Source organism: Saccostrea echinata, unplaced genomic scaffold (genome assembly GCF_033153115.1).
Source record: "Saccostrea echinata isolate AGI-Se365-2 ecotype Australia unplaced genomic scaffold, CSIRO_AGI_Sech_v1 ptg000032l, whole genome shotgun sequence".
Taxonomy (NCBI): domain Eukaryota; kingdom Metazoa; phylum Mollusca; class Bivalvia; order Ostreida; family Ostreidae; genus Saccostrea; species Saccostrea echinata.
The window spans coordinates 2603967-2631186 of record NW_026889781.1 but is presented as its reverse complement, the minus strand read 5'-3'; positions in this window follow the sequence as shown (position 1 = coordinate 2631186).

Below are 27220 nucleotides of genomic sequence, written 5' to 3'. Positions count from 1 at the left end.
AAACAAAATGTTGAAAACAAATAATTTGTCCTCCTCCCCCCCCCCCCTTGTTTGTGTGTGTAAGGGGGGGGGGGGGGGTAAAAATGTTATAGGTGAAGAAAAAATATATATAATTTTCTGTATATATCATCTTGAAAATTAGTTTGTTTGTCCTTCACTGGTATGGAAAAAATAAGCTGACTTGAAAAATTGCCCTCTATCCCCCCTTCTTAGAATGAAATGATTGTCCCCTTAATATTGAAACATATTTAGCTTTCCTGTGCTGAAGGCTCAATTGAGCTTTGAATTCTGATCTAAATTTGTGGATCAAATGAAGGGGATTCAAATTAAAGGCCCCGCTCTCTTTCAATTGGAGATAATAGATAATTAGTGAAAATTTTATGACATATTTGATAAATATAAATCTTTCTCAAGAACCACTGGGCGAGGTGAGTTAAAACTTATGTGCTTATATATAGTAAATAGATTCAAGTGTAGATTCACGATCATTCATAGCCTAATTGACCCTCTAGTGTAGCATGCATATGGGGCAACAATGGGTGATCAAGTTTTACATTAGAATATGTAGGAATTTTTTATAGAATCTTCTCAATCAAGCTAAGGCATAATTGTTCATACAGTAAAATCTCATTATCTCGAATTCAATTCGACCAAGAAAAAACTGAGATATCTGAGGATTCGAGATATCAAGGGTTTATTACTTAAACAATAAGCGATTGGGACTTCAACATATCCATGGTATTCGAGATATCAGTGTTCTCGATACTAAAGTTAAACTGTATTTACATGGAAGTTTTAGGTTGTGTATTGTACGTTCAATCAAATTTGTTCAAATTATGACTGGGGGGGGGGGGGGGCATTATGAGCAATTAAAGTTTTACAAAGGAATATATATGGAAACAAACCTTTAAAAATCTCCTCTCAAGAACAATAAAAAGATAAGTAATATTTCAAAGGGAGCTTGGATCCTTATGTCTCCAGGGGTTAGGGTTGAGTCAGAACAGGCAAAACAATCAAGTTTTACTTCAGAAGATATGGGGGGGGGGGTCTGCTTAAAAAGAACAACATGGCCATAGTGACTAAGGTGATCATTGTGGTCATGGGCCTTTTGATTTCATTTTTTTCTAGTGCAGTTGCAGACCACTGTATTTAATTTAAAAAGATCAGTTACATTTAATGATTAATGAAACATCCCCTACAAATTTTTGTGTCATTGTTTCAGATAAGAAGTGCAACAAGGATATGTCCAAGAATGCGATGGATGTCCGAGATTCCAGTGATTGTAACAACTCAATATGATTACCTGAAAAAGTGAGAGTTAATTTTTACAAGTGTATGTATTTCTTTTTTATTATAACTTAGAAATATGCTGTTAACAACATTGAAACATGAAATAGATCAATTCAAAAAGACACTATGTTCTCTTAAAGTCTTAAAAGATTTTTCTTTGTGTATGTGTAGGTCACAAGTACAGTCTGCAGCGACAAGCACTTCTATCATTGAGGGAAAGTCTGCATTGTCAAGTTCTTTGCATAGACAGAAAAGAGATAAGCAATGGGGTGTACGGACCAGACCAGGATTCAGGTCAGGGCCCCCTGAATCAGTAGTAATTTTATCTACCAATTTAACTATCTGGCCACCAGAAATTGAACCCACCTGAATGCCCTATATGGATCTGTGGAACTCTGAAATATCCAAGTTTTATCAATAAGAGAGGTTTTACTCCACCTATGTCAAGTGACCATAATTTAACAATTCACTGTATACACTTCAACAAAACTGCAACCCAAGAAGAAATTATTGTCCTATTATTAATTTTCTGGCTACAGAAAAAAAAATAACATGTAATGTTAGTATAGTTTTTTTCTTTTATGTTTACTGATACTGTGGACCTTATCTAAACTTGTAGGATAACAATCTGCTATGCAGAGTTGTTGTTTGTTCCTCTCTCAGACGTGTATGGGCCAATGGTACAGAGTGGTAGAATGTTTCACATGTATAATATTTTACACAATACATTCAATTTAACGGCAGTCAAGTTTATAACTTAGATTTTTGTTGTTTTTTTTTTTTTCAATTCTAGCTCCCAATACACAAGTATAAGTTTCATTTTTCATTCATCTATAAGTAATATAAAATTTTTGTCTTTTCTTTCATTTTCTTTTCTTTATGTTGTTCATATTTACCTTACACCTTTTTTGAGTGAGGGCTGAATGAAAAGGCTTACTGTAGCCCAAACCTCGATTTCATATTGAAGAAGCATTGGAAGTTTGTGCCTCATGCATAAATTGAATATATGTGTGATGGCCTTGACCCAAGGTTATTTGATGAAGTTTGAGGTGATTTTTATAAAATAAAAATCTATAAAAATCTATAATTCCTGTTTGACTATATCTTGTAATTGAGAACATTTAGAGGCTCATCCTTTTTGCATAAATTGAGCATGACCTTAGGTTATGACTGATCTTAAATCAACGTCATTTTTCGCAAGTTCAAGGTAACTGACAGAAAAAGTGTATTACCTTTGTCAAATGCATAATTTGCAAATGATACTTGACACAAAGATTGCTTATGACTAAATGGTGTTTCATGACCTTATCCAATGTCAAGATTACTGGCAGGAAAGGTGTGAAATTTGTTTTCATTTCATTACTCCCTCATGGATAAGTATTGAAACTGGAAACTTCAAAGCTTATTTATAAGCTGAAAGTACATCATAACTTTTAATGGAGAAACAGTAAATATCTCACTTTTATTTAAAGATTTATGATGAATAGAAGATGCATCTTTTCTTTCTTAACTAATATCATTTTGGCAAGTTCAAGGTAACATTTAGAAAATTTATATTGGCATTTTCAGAAAAAAAATGTATAGGGGGTATAATTTTGGAGTTTGTTCACAGTTATTGAATTATATAGGCATAGTTCAATTATAGTATACATGCAGGTAGAATCCATGACAATTCAGCCATAACTGGAAGGTATTTTTTGAATCCTTAATGATTGAATTTTTGCAGATTTAGATTTTACTGACTTAAGTTGGGAAGACCTCTTAAATAAAAATGTCACATAAGTATAAGCATCAGAGTGACTATACTTTATGATATTAAAATTTTTCATAGCATGTATTACCAGGACACAAAAAACGCAAGTATTGGTATGTACATTTAATAACCTTTTTATCTTGAATTCAAATAAAGATATTGAAAACACTGATACATTGTTTTATTGACTTGGGAATCAATTGCTTTGTCATTGTTGACCGTTCACGGTAGCTCAGTCGGTAGAGCGCTCGCTCCGTGATCGGGAGGTCGTGAGTTCGAATCTCGGCCGCGACAGACCCAAGTCGATAAAATGGGTAGCAACTGTTCCTTCGCCATGCGCTCTGCACTTTGAAGTGAAAGTTGCGGGTCCTTCGGATGAGACCTTAAAAACCGAGGCCCCGTGTCACGGCAGACGTTGGCTCGATAAAGATCCCTCACTGCTCAATGGCCCTGAGTGCCGAGTAAAGGTCAAAATTTGAAGCCCTTCACCGGTATATGGTGACGTCTCTATATGAGTGAAAAATTCTCGAATGGGACGTAAAACAATATACATATATACAATGTCATTGTTGAAATGTGGATACATGCATATACATGGTACCAGTAAGTAATAAAACTTTTTCAAACAATTTTTGACATTTAAAAACAAGTAAATGTGCAGAAGGTGTAGAAGTCTGTGCATCACTTTTCATGGCCTGGAATTCTTCAAACAGGACAGGATAGGTTTGGAAGGACACCCTCAGATTCTCAACGTTTTTTAGGTAGTTGCTTCTTGTGATTCACCTGTGAAATTATTGTTTCAAAAATAAATATAACAAAATGTAGTAATGTAACTTATCATTCAATGTCAAGCTAAGCAAATAAAGGAATAGATAATATGAAATTTAAAAAAAAAAATATGAAAGTGAGAGAGGGCCAAACTAAGGGTTTAATTATTAATTCATAATGGAAGTAAACAAGCTTGAAAGACACAAAATTCAGTCTTAGAACATGTACCTGGTATTTCTTAAATTTTAAGTTCATTTACAGTGTATGTAGGTGTCAACCTTTCATCAACTACTTCTGTATATAATATTGAAGGGTTCTAATTTGTAAGACAGAGTGAATTAAAGTTATGCATGTATTTATTTATGTGTAGTTAACACATCACCATAAATGTGATGAATGGTCTACAAACAAACAAACTTATTTTGTGTGATCTCATAAACTACACGTGTCTTCCTTCTGTGGCCAAACATGTATAAAATTTGAAAGCTAAGGATATTACAAAGAACACTAATATTGTTGACTGAGTTATATCTCATTCCCTTATAAATGTTCAATGACATCGATTCATAGTGTTTGGATCCTTACAACTATAGTTGTCTTTCTGTAATGTACAATTCCTTTGTGTAACATTTTTTTTTAAATCATGTGGTAAATCAAAGATTGGTGAACAGATGGAATTCATTAAGATATGATTGATATATTTTATTAATATTTAGTCATGCAATCAGTAAGAATAAATACCTGTAAGGCTGTTGGCTCTTCATTCCCTTAGGAATACACCAGGTCTAGAGCACAGTCCTAAGTTAGCTTAGAGTACATTGATCAATCTCAGCTTTACACTAGCTGGCATTATGACAAAGGAGGGGACACAACTCAGATGTCTCAATCTGCAACACACAAATTATTTGAAGTGACCAGTTTTACACTATATCAGAGATAAAAAAAATCTCCCAGTCATGGTTACTTTATGAAAGGTATACTGAATGAAATGTGCCATTGTCACTGAAACTGCTTTCTGTCAATACCAAACAGCCAATTTCTGGCATAGAATTATTTACACCTTTTGCATTCAAATAAAATTAAATGAAAAGTGATTTTGAATATTACTGGTATGTACCCTAAATGACTGCACTGAACTGCAAACTTTGCTTAATTTCAGAAATATTTTATTTCAAAAATATAGAAAAAAATTCTGAGGAATTGTCAGAGAATGTTCATGTACCATGATAGATTAAATTTGCTGGGAAATGAAAACAAAGACCACATGGCAAGGATTTTATTTTACAAGCTAGATGTGTGGTAACACCACAAATGCCCCCGCAGACAGCCAAAATTTCATATTGCAAATTGTAAATTGCACATTTGTAGCCAAGATAATGATTAGAAATTGAGAATTTTAAAATATTTTCCAAGTTCAAGGGGGATAACTGTCAATACCATGATTAAATTCAAACTTGACCTGCGTGTTCCTATGATGTATCCATATATCAAATTTGAGTTGAACGTATACAACTGTTGCAGAGATAATGAAAGGAAATTCAATGATGACGGAATGACAGAATGACAGAAAAGGGTAATACTATATGCTCCCCGACCATTTAATGGCGTCGGCATAAAAAATTCTGAAGATTAAGGGGTACCTATATTCTAGACAACTACATTTCAGATGACAAGGAAAGTATTTCTATTCTGCTAAGGAAATTTTTTAACTTCTAAAAAAAAACAAGTTTTATCTATAGATTTCCATAAAAGAAGTGTTGCAATTATGACTTGGCAATCAATAGAATTTACATCAAAATCAAAAAATGCCTGGATCCCTTTCCTTTAATGAGAGCAGAAAAAATTAAAATTAGATCCAACTAGATCGGAATGTGTAGCATTCTTGTTGGAGCGGAATAAAGATCTAATTTTTGTTAGACTGAATTTATTGAAGGATAATGACTAGCGCATATTATTGATCTTTGCAATCATTCAGAGTTCAGCTTATTGTATAAAAGACAAGAGACAAAATGTACATAATTTGACCATAGGTGCTTCAAGGGAACAGGAACACAACCCATCCCCACCCTCTAAAATTTTGGGCTTCCCGAGTTATTTTTTGATTTATTTTTTTAAGCATATATGTTGATGTATAACACACTATAAGAATTCACAATTAATGCATTAATAAGCTATGTATAAAATATACCAATAATATGAATAGAGAGGTTCTTATATTTTTTTTCTTGGGGGGGGGGGGGGGGTACATCAGATACCAGAGACATAATTATGTCTCTGGATACATATACATGTATAGCTTATTAATTGCATCAATTGTGAATTTTTATAGTGCATTATACATCAACAAATGCTTTAAAAAATCATGAAAAATAATTCAGAGAGCCATTTATGTTTTTGGAGAAGTTGCTAACACCCCCCCCCCCCTCGCCTTTTGAAATCGTTGCAACGGGCCAGGTGGTGGGGGTGGGGGGGTCCTGTCCCAAAGCACCTGTGCATTAAACCATGAGTATCAGAACCTAATGGGGCTAACTTGTAGAATTGCTGGTGTGTGGCTGGGAGCAAATCTCCCTACTTTTTTCCACACAAAACAACATTAATTACGCCCAATAAAAATATTCAGCAAAAGTTCACTGTTCAACAAAATAGACCCTCACCCGATTTCTCCAACTTGATTTCGACGAGAATGTTAATTAAATAGTCTTTAAATTTGGCCTATTTTACAATATAACTTAAATAAATATGACAAGTAATTCAGTGTTGTCTAGCTTTAAAATTAGAAACAGCTGATTATTTCAAAAGCTGAGAAAATTCGGTCCATCGCAGTTGAGATTATTGCTAGCCTACTTTCGTTTTCCTGAATATAAAGACTTTAGCATGTTTATCAACGAAGTAGTCATTATCCTTTTGTTGTTTCAAGCAAGGGATTTAGCATTTCTTTCATAAATACTTCATTCTGGGATTGGGAATGCTGAATCTATTCCAGAGGCAGAGATCTATTATCTACATGTACATCAGTACATGACGATACATTATACTTCCTGCCATGTGGTGTCTAGCATTGCTTTCGTATTATAGGGGAGGAATAATTATTTCATTTTAAAGATAACTTGAAAAGATATATCTCTGATTAAAAGAGATATCTTTTTAACTTAGAAAGATATCTCTTTTTGAAAATCTAGCGAGATATCTCTCTAACTTACAAAAATATCTCTTTAAACGTTGTTAAAGAGATATCTCTCTAACTTTAAGAGATATCTCTCAAGCTTAGGGAGATATCTCTCTAGCTTTAAAAGATATCTCTCTAAGTTAAAGAGATATCTCTCTTGAAAAAAGAGATATCTCTTTTCTTTATAAAGATATTTCTCTAAGTTATAAAGATATCTCTCATAGTCAAAGAGATATCTCTATTGGTCAAAGATATATCTCTTTTAGTTAAAGAGATATCTCTATAAGCTAAAGAGATATCTATCTAAGCTAAAGAGATATCTCTTTTATTGAAAGAAAAAAATATTTTACGAATAAATAGTAAAAGGGCTTGCCATAGAAAGAGGAATAGACAAAGAGAAAAAAAGGGAAAACTCTGAACATTTTAATTATCTTGTTTTGCTTTGTTTTATTTCTAATATAAGGCACAACGCTCAATAATAACGCAATTTCGTAATTTATATTTATGCAAAAATAAAAGAAAAATAATACGGTAATATACATTTGTCATGGGATCGACAACATGCCTTAAATTCAAATATTCTGTTATTTTTAAAACATGAGTAAATGAAACTTAGCAGTGATCTTAACTTCATACACTTGACGTCCGTATGTATTCAGCAATACAGATTTGAAAATTCATTTCTCAATCTTCAGAAAAAAATTGATAAGCAGATCTATAATGGGATTCTGGAAGCAATTCTAAAAAGATTCGAGTATGCTCTAGATAAAGCAGAAGAACTAAAAGATGTAGCTGAAAATCGGATTCACTATGTATTCATTGTTCCAACGTACTGGGGTAAAACTGCAACAGAACGACTGGAAGCACACATTTCGAAAGTAACGTTCAGAGAGGTATTTTTTTGGTTAAATTAATTTTCATTTCTTAATATTCTTAATTTTGGGATATTTCTGTATTTTATATTGTGCCAAGGGAGTGGGGATGCATGAGGACGGTGTAAGAAGAACTATAACTAGTAAATCCAACTGTCAAACATTTTAAACTTCAATACTAATTTCTTTCATTTTAGAGATCAAAGTCATTGTTTTATCACTTTTGTTATTGTTGTATTATGAATCAGTCTATCTATCTATTTATCTATCTATCTATCTATCTATCTATCTATCTATCTATCTATTTATCTATCTATCTATCTATCTATCTATCTATTTATGGATCGATCGATCGATCGATATGATGAATACAAAATAGGTTTCTATACAATCATCTCCTTATTAATCACAATTTCAGGACAGAAAATTTGATACCAAAAGAATTCACATTATTAAAAGGGAAGAAACATTGTCTCCATTCATACAATGCGTCTATGCAAGAATGCTTTGTCTAAACTTTAATGTTGGAAACTTGATATTAGACCCCCAGATGAAAGATGCTTATGCAATTCTTCATGTTGGTTCAAGTAAGTGCAGTCTGTTATTTTTACTGAAATCCAGATTAAACCATAGAAAAGTACTTCCTTTCGTGTCCATATATTACCTGATAATTTAAAAATGAGATAAAAAAAATAATTTGATGTTCCTTTATGCACATTTTCTAATCGGAAATCTTAGTAAACAAGGTGTATGGATTTCTTTTCATGAATTTTGTTATAGTATTAATGTCTACTTTGCGAAAATTAAGAAATGGTGAATCCCTGGCTTACTGTTGTAGGAAAAAAGGCGACGCCTAAAACAAGTAGCCATTTTTTTTCTTCTCTTGTGATAATGGTTAAGCCATTTGGCAAAAGGCATTAAACCTGATACACGTGTGAAGCTTTATTTAACATTGAGAACCTCTTAACTTTTTCAGCGTTCTTCAAGGTGTTAAAAAGATGGGAAAAACGCTTATACCCCTTAAAACCAGAAATCACCGTGCATTTTAGAAACTGTACATTGTTCAATGCGAACTCCAATGTCAATTTAAATTTTTCTAGGACTTGGTTCTTTGAAAGCAAAAGCAAGGTGTCATCCGTGCATAAATTTATACCAACAATCTAGAGTTTTATTCTTATTTCAGGAATGCCATCTTTAAAGCAGTACTAATTTCTAAACATGCATATTTTCAAATTTTCAAATATTTCTCATGAAAATTTAATGTTCTCCGTCACAGACCTATGTTTGATTATAATTATCTAAAAGGACTTTTCTACTTAAGTATAGTAGCATCGTCCCTTTTTACAGCATTATTTCATCGGTTAAATATAAGCATATGGTATTTTGTGTGTTTTTGTTGTTTACAACGAAGTATTTCTTATTAAATCATTGTATATATATATAATAAATAATTTAATATATAAAAAGTCCTATTTTTATACACCTATCACATTTAAAAATCCCAGAATATTTCTCTTATCAAACTGTGGTTTCTCTATCAGCTGAAAATGAGCGGAGACATCTAAATTAGATGTTACAAAAAGAAGATACTTGAAAGTACTGCAGGGAATTATATAAATAAACATTGTTCACAATTTTGTATCAAAGATTTTCTTTTCTTAATTGTATTCTTTTATATCATGTATGCTTAATTCATGTTTTGTGTAGAGATTGGGGGGGGGGGGGGGGTGCGCTGTCTATAAACATTTTTGCACTTACAATACATTTTAGTGTTTTGGCATCATGAAATTAACAGTAAATGAAATTAACAAAATTCACTCGAACGAAAAATGCAAGGTTTAATGAAGTATACGAACAGGTCAGTTTTGAGATTTCTGACATTAAGACCCCTTTCCCTAGAAAACAGTCTATATTTCACTCAATGTGTAACATAGAACATACCCATTATATTTCGAACTCGAATCTAAACACACCTATGATCGGTGTTCATGAAAGCTAAAAAGTATGCACATGTCACTGATTTCTTTTGATATTCATGAAAGTCAAGGGACCTCACATTCAAAAAGCAATTGAAATGTTACGCAAGTATGTTAAGGCTACATCCGGATATATTACTTGTCTGTATAATATGACGTCATAGTAAGCTACATGACGTGAACCTCAGATGTAGTGATTTCTAAAAAAAATCTATATTTAAAGATTTATTTCAGTTCCAAGAAATGAATGGAAACATTCAAAAACATTATATATACTAAATCTTTTCGTTTTTGGTGGTATAAATAGCTCAGTATTCATCACGGGGTTACATTCCAAACCCATGACGTCATAACTATTGATCAAATATTTGCCGAGTGAAATTTAAACATGACGAGAATTCATGTAAACAAATATATGAAATGGGGGTTTTAAAGCATATACCGTGAATGTCTTGTGTGATTCATAAGGAATTGAAGATTAAATATCAGGTATGCTGATTAATTCTTATCATTTATTTTTCTTATATTGAACACAGGCAGTGTTTTAAAATCCCGATCAGCCTTTCCTCTGTCGTTCTTTACAACAAAGATGCAAAAGTTCAACACTCTGCTGCATACTTTGAAATCTGATTTTTGTTTATATCAAAAGTTTGTATTCTATAGTATTTGGAAAGTGCTGCTAGAATAGTATGGTTAACATGAATTGATGAGAATTCCATGATCGTATGTACAAAATGTAAAAAAAAAATGGAAAGGTTTTATGCGAAACTTTGGAATAATTTTTCCTCTGACGGGAGAGTAGGATTCTAGCAGTACTTTTCATGACCCAGTGATGTTTTTTTTACAGAATTATTTTAATAAAAAAGAAATGAATTATTCCCGGGATAGTGTTGAAATTTACACTTTTTCATTAAGGCAATCTTTCTTTTTATAGACGCCACGTGATGACGTCGTAGTGGAGTGCTTCTTTAAACCTAAGACTGAATGGCGTCTATACAATGCATAATAATAGTATTTTTTTTCTAAGCTTTTCCGATTTATCAATATTACTTTTTATTAAGAAAAAAAAGTCTAAATTCGCCGAATAATGATCTGGTTACTGCCTTAACATACCTGCGTACAATAATAGGTAGCATTATAACAGGAAGTTGTAATCATATAAAATGAGAGTATCAATGAACGTCGTTTAATTTGTTGAATCGGACAAGAAAATTCTACCTTTTCAATACCAAATTTCAAAAGTAGCAAGTTATGCATTGCTGATACTGCTGTATTAGTAAGTTGTTTTGAAAACAGAATTGATATGATTCCTGCTAAACGAACACAATTGTCTAAAAACAACGATAAGTAAGATCATCGGAAGACAAATTTTAAGAATACATGAGGGGATCTTACACATTAAAAAAAATAATCTCCACAAAAATCTCAACAATTCATCCTTGGGAAGGAATATTCCGGTATTAATCTTATTGGTACTTGTTTTTATATACCTTAACCAGTCAAAGTGTTTACTACATAATGTGTATATTCCTTGATACAGTGATAAATATAATTTTAGATTACTGCGATTTTACATTCCGCCCTGTGGGGAAAGAACTGATTCCGAATTTACCTCGTGCGGATCACAAGTGGACCGATTTACCGGAGGAAAAAGTTTTTTATTTGATGAGAAAAATATTCGGGAAGAATGTTTTTGCACACTGGGAAGAGAAATATAAGGCAGACTACATAGACTTAGTGACTGTGTTTGGGAATTGCATAAAACGTGATAATGGGTATTCTGAGCGCGATATAGCTTTTGAAATGAATTTGCCAGAAAGTTTAGTTAAGCTTGCAGGAAATAAACATGGACTAACGCAGATGGATATAAAACAGCGTATAGATGAACTGAGAGAAAAAATTACTTTAAAGGAAGAATGGAAAATTGAAATAAGACGACGCTTCGTGGAAGAATGTTTTCAAGAGATAAAGGACTCTGTTAAGAAAATGATAAAGAAAGTGAGGAAAACCCTCACTGAAAGAAATGTGAAATGTGTAATAATGACTGGCACATATTGTAAAATGGAAATGATTCGTGCAGAAGCCGAGAGAAGATGGTTTAAAGACAGAAATATGCATGTCACAATAGCCATTCCAGAAGATGAACAAGTATTTGCAATGGGAGGGGCATATTATGTACTAAAAAATAACAACAAGCAAAATTAACAATATTAAAAATGGACGCCAAATAAGAATGAATTATAAACTTATAGACTTTAAGTGAAGAATCAATATTGTATGTCACAGTTGTAATTAAATCATGGACCAATGGATTTCACTATACTAATTCATATGCATGTTTTTACTAACTCGTGCACTATATAAAGTAAGAAACCCGCCAAATTCCCCACCCCAAGCTTTTGTGCCTTTACGGTAACAGAAAACGTAACTATTTGTTATACCTTAGATCAATTAATCGATGTATATGATTTATTCCTGATTTCAATACTAGATGCCTGGTAAGATGTTCATTAATCTTGAAATTCATTTACTTGTTAAACATATGTAACGATCTTCTGGCAGTCGTATTAATATCTTAATTAACCTTACTTTTCGTTAACGTTTAAATGTCTTTATGTTTCATGTTTGTCTTTGTCTTTTGTTTTGTATGAGTGTTGTGAGTGTGGTTTTTTTTTCTTTTTTTAAGTTTCTTTCTGTATCCATAATTAAATCATAAGACCTACCAGTTTTGTTTTCACTGAATAAAACAAGACCCTGACCATGTGACATGTATACGACATCCTTGATAAAGGGTTCTTTTTAAAAGCTTTTTTTTTTCTTTTTTTTTTCTTTTTTTTTTTTTTTTTTTTTTGGCAAAAATGAAAAAATAAAAGACGAACATTTATTTAAATGTTTTGCATATTTGCGAAGGACTTTTGACACACATATATAAACATTTTTGATACAAAATATTTGAGTCTATGTTATCTTTTAATACATATAATTATTTCGCATTACATATTCTGAATAAATTTTGCTCTGGATCCGCCCAAGTATAAATGAAAAAGTGAGGTAAACGAACAGTGATCCATCTCATTAGACCTTTAAACAAAACAAATTGTAAATAGGGCACAAAACATCCCTATAAATAATAGAGGTGGGATCAAGTATTTGGGTGAAGTAAGCTTTCCCTGAAAACCGGTCGCCGTAACAATAATTTACTATAATAACCATAGTTTTCTAAAGTTAATTATAGTAAATACTTTGGTTTACTATGAAACTTTACTTTACAGCTTTTCTGATGATATTGAGCCTTAATATTTCTTAACCTATATACCAATGATGTAATTTTTTGAAATAATGTGAAACAATGCAGGAAAAATTTCTTTTCAATATCAGAAAAATGCTGGTAGGAATTCCAAAAATAAATAAATAAATAAATAAATAAATAAATAAAACTAGAATAAGATTTAAAACTAGATGCTGTCATAAGACAGTAATACCTGCACTAATGTGTTTGCTTCTAAATGCAGGCACGTAGCATCGGGGGGGGGGGGGGGGTGGCAGAGAGGACCTGCCCCCCCCCCCACTTTTTTCGAAACATAACTTTTTACCATAGAAAATGTTCATGAAAGGGTGGCCCCCCTCCCCCACTTTTTGTTGCATTATAGTCAAAAAAAGGTAATGTAGTAGTCTACATGTATATATAAAACGGGGGTACTGATACATGTAGAAGGTGGAACCCACCCCCACCCCACGAAATAGGATTTTTGAGTTTTGAAAAAAAAAATTTGGCTTGTCAAATTTTTCAGGTAAGCTGATTTTTTTTCTCTGGCTGCCCCCCCCCCCCCCCTCACTTTCAAAAACGTTGCTATGTCCCTGAAACGTGCTTTGACTGCTCTCCTTCAAATTTTGGTAACCAGGGAAGAAGCACATATTTAAATCAAGCATAAAATGCTCAGGTGAACATGCAGCCCATATTGGCCTCTTATGTAAATCAGGTGCGGATCCAGGAATTTTTTCCAGGGGGATCAAACCCAAAAATTTCTTGACAAGCAAAAAAAAAAAAAAAAAAAAAAACCTATTTCATGGGGGGGGGGGGGGGGGTTGGCCGTTCACTTTTTAAGCTTCATATGTTTAACTTTTCATACCAACTTAACAGGGGTCCGTGTTTTCAAAGGGGGGTGTTCTAAGGTCACTTTTAGTTGCTTTCGTATATAGAATTTCGTATATAGGTTCCGGACCCCCCTCCCCCTCTAGATCCGCGCATGTAAATATTTCATTACCAGTCTGATATTACCTAGTAATGTATATTCTGACAAAGAGAGAATTTTTGAAAGATTTGTGTAAAAAAGGGGGTGGTTAATTTTCTACCCATAATTGGAACTTCTTCAGTTTATTGTCAAAACAACAGATATTATTATTTTAGTGCATAGGTTTTTCGATGACCTTAAAAAAAATTAGATGCCAAAATGACAACTTGTGCAATTCTTTATCAGTATTTGGGTAGGACTCAGAAAACCCCTTTCCAAATCTTGACCCAATCAACTTTGTTAAAAGTCAATCCCCACCCACGATTCACCCGTTTTCCTGTCAAATTTAGAATAGATAACATAAACTTATGAAAAAAAAGTTTTATGTAATTATAATATAAATTTTACAAATGTACACCTTTCTGAAAAATTTCTAGACTCGTGCATGTATTTACGTCACACTCTGAGCACTACTTTTACCGTTATCGTTATTGTTTTGCACATGGCGTATGTACATCATTATTACCAATGGGATTATTAATATTTAGTGTGTATTTTAAATGGATTTATTATTCTATCAAGTTAACAGTACCTATAACAGACGGTAAGTACATTTTGAATATATTATTTTAAACGTTTAGTATAGAACCGGGTTTGTTTGTTGTTTAACGTCCTTCTCGAGAATTTTTCAATCATATGGAAACGCCACCACTTGCCGGTGGAGGGCTGCAAATTTTGACCTAGTGTCGACACTAAGGGCCATTGAGCAGTGACGGATCTTTTTTTTATGCCAACAACTACTGCAACAGGGGACCTCGGTTTATACAATCTCATCCGAAGAACTGGTCTCCAAGTCCCGTAGTGGATTCGAACCCGCGACTTAAGGATCAACTCCTTACTCCATGACTCTAGAGCAGACGTTCTAACCACTGCGCCACACGGGCGACTAGAACGGGGTAAAATAATCGGAAATGAAAATGGTCAAGGACCTATAGGTGGAAAAGCGTCAAAGATCATTGGAATGCCAGAATTATACAAATTATACAATGAGACAAGTCCCTGGGGTCATTCCACTCGATCTTTGGAACCGGAAACAATAAAATAGCTTTCATTAGAGCAAAGTCCTTAGGTCATCTTTGTATTATAATACACTAAATAGGATATGTGGGGTCATGACCCCCCCCCCCCCCCCGGAGGTCATTCACAACCCCTAAAACTTCAAGTGATCATATACATTTTATCTTGAAAATGGTTGAAAACTCTCTCCTTAACCATATATAATACTGTCCCCCAAGTGTTTATTCACTAAATGGTACAAAGGTTATGACCCTTGAAGTCATCCTCACCCTGAAACTGGAAATGATCACAATATGATCTGCGTCAAAAGTGTGTTAGTGATAATCTACTTGACATTTTATTCAGGACCCCCTAGGGTCAGTCCAGCCTCCTAGACTTAAAAAATGAAAATCATTCAGAGACCCGCCATTATACTTTGTGTATATGTATTTTTTTTGTATTATTCACAGTTTATTTTATACCAAAACAAGTTATGAATAATTTGTATAAATAAACGAGCCTGGGGCTGGGAAGGGGGGAAAGGGGAAGGAGTTATGTATGCATGGTCTTAAATGTTGAAAACTCCTAACATTTGTGAATATTAACCTGGCCGTTTCCCACTTGTCATCATTATTTACTGATCTTCTCACAACACACATGTGTCTTCAATAGATCATGGACTTTTTTGGTCCTATGCCTAGCTCTCCCTTGAATCAGGAATGGTGATATAAACAGGTCTTGCACAATCTCTTAAAATTGATTAAGCTCTGTAGTTGAATTAGCTATACTGGTATAGCTTGGCTTTGCTATTCAAAACACTTTGATTTAGATATTCAATCATACCTTTTTTAATGTACATTTTTAGATATAGTCAATATAGATAAAAGTTGCACTATGTTGACATGGGTATAAATATTAAATTTTCAGCTTTGAGTTTTCTGAAAACAATGCATGAAGGAAAATTGCTTTTCAAAATTTGTCTCCTGAGAATTTGCTATCACAGATATATATATTTTACATGGGGCTATATACCTGGTTTAATCTCTCTCTCTCTCTCTCTCTCTCTCTCTCTCTCTCTCTCTCTCTTACCCATCATAACCGACTTGTGAGGAATTGGACACCTGGAATATGTTGTGGGGGAAAGTGTTTTCCTATTATGTTTTTATTTAAATAATGGGCAATTCTTATAGAAAATACCTGTTTTGTTGCTTTCTCTCCTTTCTTATCTTAAAAATAACCTATCTGTCGTTTCAGTATGTATTCGAAAATTATGGGGAATGTTTTTTATCACTTATTTTTATGGGGAACATTATCAGAACTCCTCTGGATTTACTATTAAATTAAAACAACATCACTCTTAACTTTTTACGTGTATTTTTCTCTACATCTTCCGCTAATTCATGGTTACAATTTAATATACACATAAAACATTTCGATTAAACTCCATTTAATAGCCTAAAATTGAATGTACACTGCATGTCAACCTCATTGAGACATTCTTTCGACCTTCGATATGACGTCACAGCATATGCACATGTTACGTCGAACATCGAGCCCGATTCAACGTATTGATAATTGATTTTGTTCTTTGATATTTATATTTTTAAACGTTATCATGGTTATCCATTAAAAACATGTTTGCACCTAGATATTATTCTAGTTACGCAAGGTTGTTTTAAGTTTTTTTTTTTTAAAGAACGTATTATTCCCTTTATGACTAATAAGACTGAAATATTACTAGAAAAAAAAATTCTTTGTGATTTCAATTTTTTACGATGTAATTTTGCTTTAACCATTTTTTTTTCCATCGCAGTTATAAAATACAAAAATATTAATGATTTTTTTTTCTCTTTAATGATTACATTGAAATAGCAAATTACCATTTTACAGTGAAAAAAAAATACAGTTTATATTGCATTAACTATAACTCCCGATCGGCTCTAGGTAGATATTGGACAGCTTTGACGTTTTTAACGTCACATCATATGGGTTAACCAAGTAGTAGATGTCTGATAGTTTAATTCGTCATTGGCCCGATATCATCTTTGCCGCAAACGTGGAAGGGAGAGCAAAATACATCATAATATAAAGTAAACGATTCTCGGTTTGCCATCGGCCTAACGGCCTCAGACAAACAGTTTAAGCCTTGTCATAGGTCCAACAAATTGCATGTTGCCCTCGAACCCGTCAATAAATGTACATGTATAATCATGACTGCACATCACGTTAATTTTTCGTACGAACTCAAAAGTATCTTAACGGTAAATCAAAATTTAAAAAAAAATTACAGCAAACAAACAAAAACCCAGAACTATGATACGTTACATTTCGTTTCCGGAATTTTGCATAGCATTTCCGACATTTTATTTCATTTCCGACAATTTTTATTTTCATTTCCGACATTTTTTTTTTTTTCATTTCCGGAATTTTTGCTGTGTACCTCTCCGGCAATTTAATGTTAAACAAGTAGGTGGAAATGGAATTTTAAATGAATTTATTTCAAACCACATTTTCAAAATATGTCTTGTAATTTCCATTCCAACATATCTGATTTCAAACTTAAGGACATACGCAATGTACCTTACCTACTGATAATTTTTCAAGATATTCTTAATTTAAGATTATAATGCCATCAGATGTTCGTAGACAAAAAAATCAGCATGCATTACCAGGGGTTTTGAAAAGATATCAACTGATGAAAATTCTTGAATGATTCAAATAAAAATATATTAAAATTACTAAATACATATTCTAGATTTTTTTTTTTTAAATCCAAACTTGTTTCGAAGAAATGTACAACACCATATATACACATAAAAATATAGCACACAGTTCCTTCAAGTATTAGAACTCTTCAACTCCATGGAAAAAGGCAGTAAAGTTCAAACTACGTTGTGTATGTCCTTAAACCGAACATTTGAAAAGGAGATGAGAGAAAGTTCACAACACTTACAAGTGCCTCAGGGAAAGAGAAAAAAATCTTTATTATTTTCGCTTTGATGGTAGCTAAGCAAAACTCATTATTTGGATTTCAGAGATTTTTTCCATGAGATTCTTTATTTTTTTTTTTTATAAGTGAAGTCTTTAATCTTGCTTTCTTTGCCGAAAAGCACTATCTGGTAAATGTCGGAGATGAAAACTTGAAAATGTCGTAATGAAAACTATAAAATGTCGGAAATGAAAAATTGAAAATTTCAAAAAATTCCGTACATGACATGCAGCCCTATGATAAAACATTCACTATACATGTATATAGCCAGGGGATGACTCACAATAGAGAATTTTCACTACAACAACGAAAATGAAGCAGCACATTTGCTTTTTTGAGGGGGCCTGTTTTTTGTTTTGTTTTGTTTTGTTTTTTTTTTTTTTTGAAAAAAAAATATGATCTCTGGGTCTTCTATTTCTTACAAATATTTGCTCGTTTGGTTGAGTTAATCGTCTTAAGCCACTGACGCTTTAAAATCGTGGAAAGAAAACCCAGATTTTTTTAAATGTAACATTTTGTACCACATCACATGACATCAAGCCACATATATGTACATGTATAGTGTTTCATACAGTCCCGTCTTTGCGGTTTCCATTTAAAGTAGGAATTTATGAAAGGAAAATTTTGCAATAATATAAAAATCATATCCATGCAGTTTTATCAATATAAAAAGTTTTAATAAATCTGGATCATTTATTCTTAAGACAAGCGTTTTAAAAACATGGATATCAGAGGCAATTTTAAATTTAATGCCACTTTAATATGTGTTCCAAAAGGCTGTCGTGTTTTTTAAACACAGACCAATTTTCTTTGAAGCCCCGTATTGATATTTTTTTTTTTTTTTTAAATTCAAACGAATTTGTTTTCCAAGCAGATTCCTTATTCTCATCTGGGTAAAATATTTACAAAATCATATTCACTGTATTGTCGATATCCGTTTGCATAGTTCAGTCTAACATTATTGTTATACATCTACATTTCCAACTGGTTTCTCTTTGTTTACTCTTTGAAAGTGAAGTGTTTTGATTTCTGAATATTTACAACTGAATGTAAATTTTGCCGAGTGAAAGGTCAAGTGCCTAATGTGCATGCCAATATCTTATGGCTGTCTAACGTCAATGGGCAAGGACCATGGAAATTATCATGGGGTGCCTCGTGTGTTTTAAATCTTTTACATTTACATTTCAAAGCTCTCTGTACTGTAGGAGATAAAACTACAAATGATTAAAAAAAAAAAAAAAACCTTGATTTCTTTATAAAGCTATTGGTTCATCGAAAGGTGTGGTTTAAAAAAAATCATGTGCGGCACAGGAGTAAGAGACATAGAGAGCTAGAAAGAAGTGGGCGGGCTTAGATCGAACACGTGAAATTACGGAATTATGTAAATATAAGGAATAATTGTCAGGGTTTTTGTTTGTTTTTGTTTGGGTTTTTTTTTTTTCTTTTCTTTTTTTCGTTTTTTTAATTTTATGATGTTGATGATGATCAAGCAATTGGCTTGAGTGATAATTTTATGCATAATGTACATTGTATATTATGCATTAGCTAAAACATTTAAAAACGTGTCACTTATATTGATATATCATAAATTTCACTGTGATACAAGAAAAACTGCTTTTTTATAAGTATGCTCCCTCGACCCCAGCGGTGTAATTTTGGATTTGAAAGCAGAGAGCTCTCTTAAATTTTTGCAAAATGAATTTTTAGAAATAAATAACCCATTTTTAGTTCCATGGCAACGGCAGCTATTTTTTGTATTTTTAAAATATTAGAATCTTGGAGAGACACTTACAAAATGTACACGTCAGTTTTATGCATATATCGTTTGAAATACTATATATAGGAGGAAAAAAAAGCATTTCAAATAAAATTTCTTTTTGTTTCCACGGATACAGTTGAAAAATTGTGCAAACAATTACATTTTTTCATAAACTAGTGTCCTTTCTGACATATTTCATGTTATCAAATAAAATATGAAACATGTCTAACAATTTCCCAAAATAAGTGCGGTCACCCAAAAGGGCGACACGACACTAGTTTGACCAGATGAAAAGAGTTTAATGCTTAAATAGTATTGGTTGAACAGTTACTGAGAAAAAATATCTTAAATTTTAAAATTTCCAATTTTTATACCTCGTCTGTTTTAATAGAACTGGTCGCAATTTTGAAGTAGGGACACTTGTAACTACTAACACCCCCTCCTCTCCATGTATAAGTACAGCCATAATATTTTATTGGGGGGGGGGGGGTTAGGGCTCAGGGGGAAATCGCACTCTTTAACTATTACACAGAGCAGGATTTTCCCCTGAAAAATGAATCTGATTTGGGATTTCTGTAAGGGAAATTCTATTCTAGAGTTATTTTTCCGTGTTATTAAATATAAACACTGTAAAAGTTGGATAGGCATAAAACTGTGGATTGCTAAAAATACTTTTATTGCATTTGATGAAAAAATATTCTAGTGAACTGGTAAATAAAAGAATCATGATCAATTTTCCTCCATTTTTTCAACCAAATACATGTATGAATATATATTTTTTACATCAAAAAATGATGTGTAATATGATGTGTAAAATTTTCAAAGTGCGTTAAAACTGGGACAAAATCAACGCACTTTGAAAAAAACATGTATAAAACAAAAATTCTGGACTTAGATTTTAGTACATGTAATAGACAGCATAATGTTGTTATATTTCATTCGAAAAACTGATGAATTGATCTACCCTCATCGAGAACAAGAGAAGACGGCTAGAAGACCCCTTAGCCAAACTCCTTATCTCTCCTACCCAAATATATGTATTTACATAACTGGTATGAAATTGCTGCACTTTCTCTCAATAAATTTGAGTTAACGTAAAATTGATGAAAAAATTGAGACAAGCTTTCCTGAAATATATATATATATATATTACAAATGTATATTAAAGATGAGAGGTACGTGCACATGGGCCATATCGCTGATCTAAGCAACAACAGCCAACTTACTATACTTTGACCAAAGTAGCTTTACAAAATTTAATACAATTCAAATTAAAAAAAAAAACTGTATAAAATGCACAAATTTTTGCCATACCTCTTAATAATCATAATTACTCCCTTTTCCCTAAGAAAAATGCGATGCTGAAAGTCACTTATGGACACCTACATATCACACTTATAACAGATTGGATAAAATAAAAAAAAACCAAAATTGTGCTTTTAAACAATCATTCATCTATTATTTCTAAAAGACCCATTTCCCTTTTATTATATTTACGAGAAACTTTGAGAACAAGACACAACCCCTAAAAATCTTTAAAATGTCTATATCTTAGATCCTGACATGACTTCATCATCGAAAAGTTATCCAACCAGGTTCAAATAATTATTTATTATACCTAAAATTTGCAAGAATATTGACCAAGCCAGAACGCGGGGGGGGGGGGGGGGGAGGGGGGCTTACATATCAAATTGCACAACTTACACTATCTCGTGAAAAGTACTCTTTTCCGGCCTCTTTTCCGCCTGGTCCCCCACTTTTTTCTGAGTATAGTATTTTGCTATTGTAAAATTTCCGGTAGGTGCTGGTTGCCCCCCCCCCCCCTCCCCCCGTTTTGATGTTGTAAGGTCGAGCACTGGCAATTTCCAGGATTCTACGAATTTTTTTAATGACCCTCGTATTATCTGACAAGCCAACATAATTTTTTGACAAGTTGACATAATTTTTTGACAAGTCGACATAATATATTACAAGTCGACATCAGTATCTGACAAGTAGGCATAACATCTAACAAGTCGACTTGTCAGATAATTATGTCGACTTCTCAGAATATTATGTTGACTTGACAGATATTTTGATGACAAGTAGATATCAGTTAGTGGCTTTTACATACTTTAATAACAAGATACCGAATTCCTGGTCCTGATGGCTATTATTTGACAAGTCGACAATAATTATTCGACAAGTTGACATATTTACATCTGACAAGTAGTGGCAGAAATATGTCACCATAATATCTTGTTCGTACAGCATGATTTTCTTACGATTATTTTTAACTTGAATCTGTGCAATCATTTTATTTAATGGCCCATCAGTAATGTGTATCTGTATAATATGGAATTCATGGTGGAAATGCTTTGCAAATCGTATGCTATCTAAATTATTAGTAATAATGAAGATAATTTTTCATACTTTGTTTTTAGATCATTCAACAACCAGCAACGTTCAAATTCCTATTTCAGTGTTTGGGACGCATACACTATATCTTGAATTTTTCGCAGTTTGCACCATACTCTCTGAAACAGCTGATATCTTTTAGTATCAGCTTAAAAAAAAAATTCTTCAGTACGCAGACCCGTAGAAAGCCCAAACATAAGGGGATATACAATCCTATATTTTTATGGGGAGGGGGTAACAAATATTTGCACATATAAACAAGGGGTTCTATTGAGGGAATGGGTTAGCTCGAATCTTCACCCTCTATCCGCCTGTTTATTCCCTTTTTATTATCAATATTACAAATTGTCACCCCCTCCAAAACCCTTTTCAACCTCGGCTGCACCTAGGTTGACAATCGTTTTCTTGGGGTGAAAATTTTCAATGTGATATCTTTTAATAACTACATGCAGTATTTAATCATGCATACTAGTCAACTCTCAATACCATATTCAAGTCCTCTGGTTGGTTCAGTACACTTCCAGAGCAAAAAAAGGTACAGCAAATAAAAAAAAATATCCCTTGCAAGTCGCGTTAAGGATATGTAATAAGAGGTGTTAACAATATACAGGCCCGTAGCAACGGTGTCAAAAGGGGGGGGGGGGGCAACTTCCCAAAAAATCAGACAAGAAAAAAAGATAATCTTCTCTCCAATTCCTGGAAATTGCCAGTGGAAATTTTATTTTAGCAAAATACTGTACTCAGAAAAAAGTGAGGGGGGGGGGGCGGAGGGGGGAGAGTACTTTTCACGAGATAGTGAGTTGTGCAATTTGATATAATGTAGTGCAAAAAAAAAAAAATAATTATTAATATCTCTTGCAAATCCATGACCGCAACATTTTCATCTTCAATTTTCAGAGCCTCAATTCTTTTTCATTCTCCTTGTGCCACTGAAAGTACCTGTAGTACTTGCCGTATAATCAATTTTTACTAATTTGAAGACCAGACCTGGCGAGTCACTATAGTTACCTAACAACAAAGCTTTATGATAAATGTAATGACTTCAGCATTTCAATCGTTAACCTCCCATACTTATGTAGCAATGATACCCTTATTACCTGCATATGGAATTTATGTTTCTCAGTTGATTCGATACGCAAGAGTATGCTCTACGTATGAACAATATCTAAAACGAGGCAAGCTATTAACAAACAAGTTCAAGAAACAAGGGACCCCTTCCCTATGTGTATCTTTTCATTTCCACCCGCTTCCGATGCAAGTGATATAACTCTTGTCCATGATTGTTTGGCTTTTGATTTTAAAAAAAAATAGTCTTTATCCTGAACATTACGATAAGTTAGGCAGTCAGTATAGTTCTAGTAAATTACATTTGCATTCTTTAGAGAGAACGATTCACCCACTTGGCTTACAATTTTCATATAAATATAAATATATAACGTGCCTGCGTGCAATACCCTAGCTGGTAGGATCTTAAATTTTGCTACTGTACACTGTGTAGGGGTATTTGATTTTCTAACTCTGGACACATATTAAACAAGAAGTCTGTGAGGCAATGCTCACTAGTAATCTGATGTGAATATATGCTCTCATGTGAACTGCAAAGAGTAATTATTGAGAAAACTGCGACGGAAGTTTGATACAGACAGACGCACGAACAAAGAAGAACATGACATCAGATTCGTACAAAAATGAATCCCAACAAATGACATGCCTAAAGAAAGAGTGTGCTAAAATTTTAAGCATATGCGATGAGTAGTTGCTGAGAAAACTGCGAAGAAAATTTGTTACCGACAGACAGACAAAAGGACAGACATACAGACACACAAGTGTAAAACAGTATACCCCTCCCTCTCCTTCGGTATAACTTGTTTGTAAATGTCATTCGTGTTTATGTGTGTATAAATCATCCTACTGACCTGGAAAAACAACATTACATTCAAACTTTGCTATCTCGACCTCCATGGGACCAAGAAAAAACCGAGAGACATCGGAGGATTCGAGATATTAGTGTTAAAATGCATAGAAAAAGAATCGGGGACTTCCATCTCACCTCGACATATCCATGGTATTAGAGATATCAATGTAGTTTAACTGTATAATCGTTTTATTATCTGATTCAATGATTGAATAATACAAACTTGTTAACCTAACATGCAACCTTTCTTGTCTACATTTGCTAAAGATAAAATAAAAATAACAATATAGTTGTATAAATTTGGAATTTCTGAATCTGTATTTTTAATACAATTGGAAAAAAATATCAGGCACGTTGCATTGATTTGAAACCTGGGGGGAGGGGGTTGGGGTAAAAAAAAATTCCAAAATCCAAATTTTATTTCATGTTAAGGGGTGTGACGGTACATAGGCCTATTGTCCTTCTGTTCGTATTGTCGTCGGCGACAATATGTACCTACCCCCATTGCACATATTTTCGTCCATCGGTACATATTGTCGCCGGCGACAATGCCTTATTTTCCTTCTGCATAATGGACGATAAATTAAATGTACAGTCAAACATCGGCACATACTGTCGTCGACGACAATAGGTACTGTGAACATTTACACATTTTGTCTCTAATAAATTATTTCATACAATTATTATTGCTGTTTTTGAGTTCAACACGATGATTTAGCCACCTGAGGAGTACAATATTCACTGAACCCGAAGGGTGAGATGAATATTGTACATCGAAGTGGCTAAATCATCGCTACGAAAGCCTGTTAGGATCAAACTACGGTAAAAAAAAAAATTAAAAGGCGTCATAACAAAATGTTAAGAGACCAAGCAATCAATAAATGATTTTTATATTTAAACTATAGCAAGACTATTCTCCCAAAAAGTGGGGTGGGAGAGCCCCCCCCCCCTCCCTCCCACACACACACACACACTCGCATTCGTACTACCGGCCTGTTTGAAAAGGAGATATATCCAAAAATGGAAAGGCGCTTTTTTAAAATAATAAATATAATTATGAAAGATTGAACCAAATCCATCTTTATTTATGCAATATTTAGATTATAGTTTTAATATTATAAATTATATTATAAATTATAGTATTTTCTATATTCCTGCACATCTTGCAGACAACCGTTTGCAAGCGTATTAAGAGAAGTCAACACTCTACTTGTGAAAATCCAGGATATAGGCAGAGTCAGCTTTGGGCTTTGCTAGCCGTGTATTGAATATTCATGTTAAATAGATATTTTTCTTTCCTCTTAGAAAAAAACAGGCAATCTATTTGGATTCTTTTTTCCTGGAAATCTAATTATAATCAGCCCCCCAGGGTGTGCTAAGTATAAGTCATGTATTGAAAAATAAAAGGCGTAATAACGCCTTTTGGAAAGACGTAATAATGCCTTTTAAAAAGGCGTAATAAAGCCTTTTGGAAAGGCGTAATTGCGCCTTTGTCCGCGTTATAACGCCTTTTAATTTTTTTTTTTTTTACCGTAGTTTGATTTTAATAGGCTTTCGTACATCTTATTGATCTCAAAAACAATAATAATTGTTTTAATATATAATTCAATGATGAAATGATACAAAATCGTTATAAGCAGTTCATGCCATCTTACTTGTTACTAGCCAATTGCAATGAGAGAGCAAGGGTTAAATAAACGTTACCAGTCGTATAAAATTGGATTTTTTTGAAATCTACTTTAGTTGCTATGATAATAAAAGAAATAATGTCAGGCTCTTTGATAGGATAGATTTTGGCGGGGGAGGGGAAGGGGGGGGGGGCAATGGGGGCATTATCAGGGAAAAATATTTGATTAACCCCCACGAAAAAAGAATTCTCTTTACTTCCAATTTTGTTTGGGGTTTGGTGGGGTTAGGGGTGAGGGATTGAGGACCAGCCTTTCAATGAACGTTTTTATTCTAATTAAATTTAAAGTAAAAATTTACGTTCAGAAAAAAGTGTTGGGGGGTCCCTTCCACCCATAAACCATCCCAACCACAAATTATATATTCCCTAATGTTATGTTCACCTGAGTGGAAGTCGGTAGCAAATGAAATAGCTTTCCAAAACTATTGGTATCAATTTCCCGATCTATTTTTAGACCAATGTTGAGAAAATAAATCCTTATATTCATCTGGAAGGTCACTTGCATGTGAATATAACGTAGTATTTTTTCTACATTGTTGAATCTCATATAACCAGGGAGATTGTGTAATAATAACGAATTTTTCCTAGGGCCGTGAATTCGAAGAGATTGACAAACACACACACACACAAACACGCAAGGAGGGAGACAGACAGACAGTACAATTGCTCGCAATAATGAAGGGAGGAAATTTTGTGGTCAAAGGTCAAAACTTTTTGTCAAGGATCGATGTACACGACTATGTTTTACAAAGATTTCAGAATTCCTGAATATTCTCTTTTGTCAATTGTCATTATATATAGTTTTTGAGTTCAGTAATAATATTTTTTTGGCTATTCTTTTACATGTGCCAATATAATCATGGTGGTGGTCGGGGGGGGGGGGGGTTCCACATTTTAGCTCACCTGAGTTGGAAGCTCAAGTCAGTTTTTTTAATCACTGTTTGTGGAAAATAATCAAGAAAAGGCAAAAATATGGTAGGGTCATTAAAATCTTTTCAAGAACCACAAGACCAAAAAAAAGCTTAAACTTGTGTGGAAGCTTCCTTAGGTGGTGTAGATTTTAAAAGAACAGCAAAGCCATGAGGAACCGTACTAAAGTGGAAAGATGTAATGGTAGAGACTAGAAAAGATTCATTTTTTATCAATTCATGTATATAGGGTTGGGTCACAAAAGGCGATCAGAAATTTACATCCGAATACATGTACAGTGTGTATTGGGGGGGGGGGGGGTTTAATGTAGAAGAGCAGGCCAAAAGTTTCTCAGTTAAGCCTTGTGGCCCATGACCCTTTTGATTAAAAGTCTTCTCAATAAACCTGCTTCCATAGAAGCTACATGTATGTGAAATTGGTGGTTAAATCT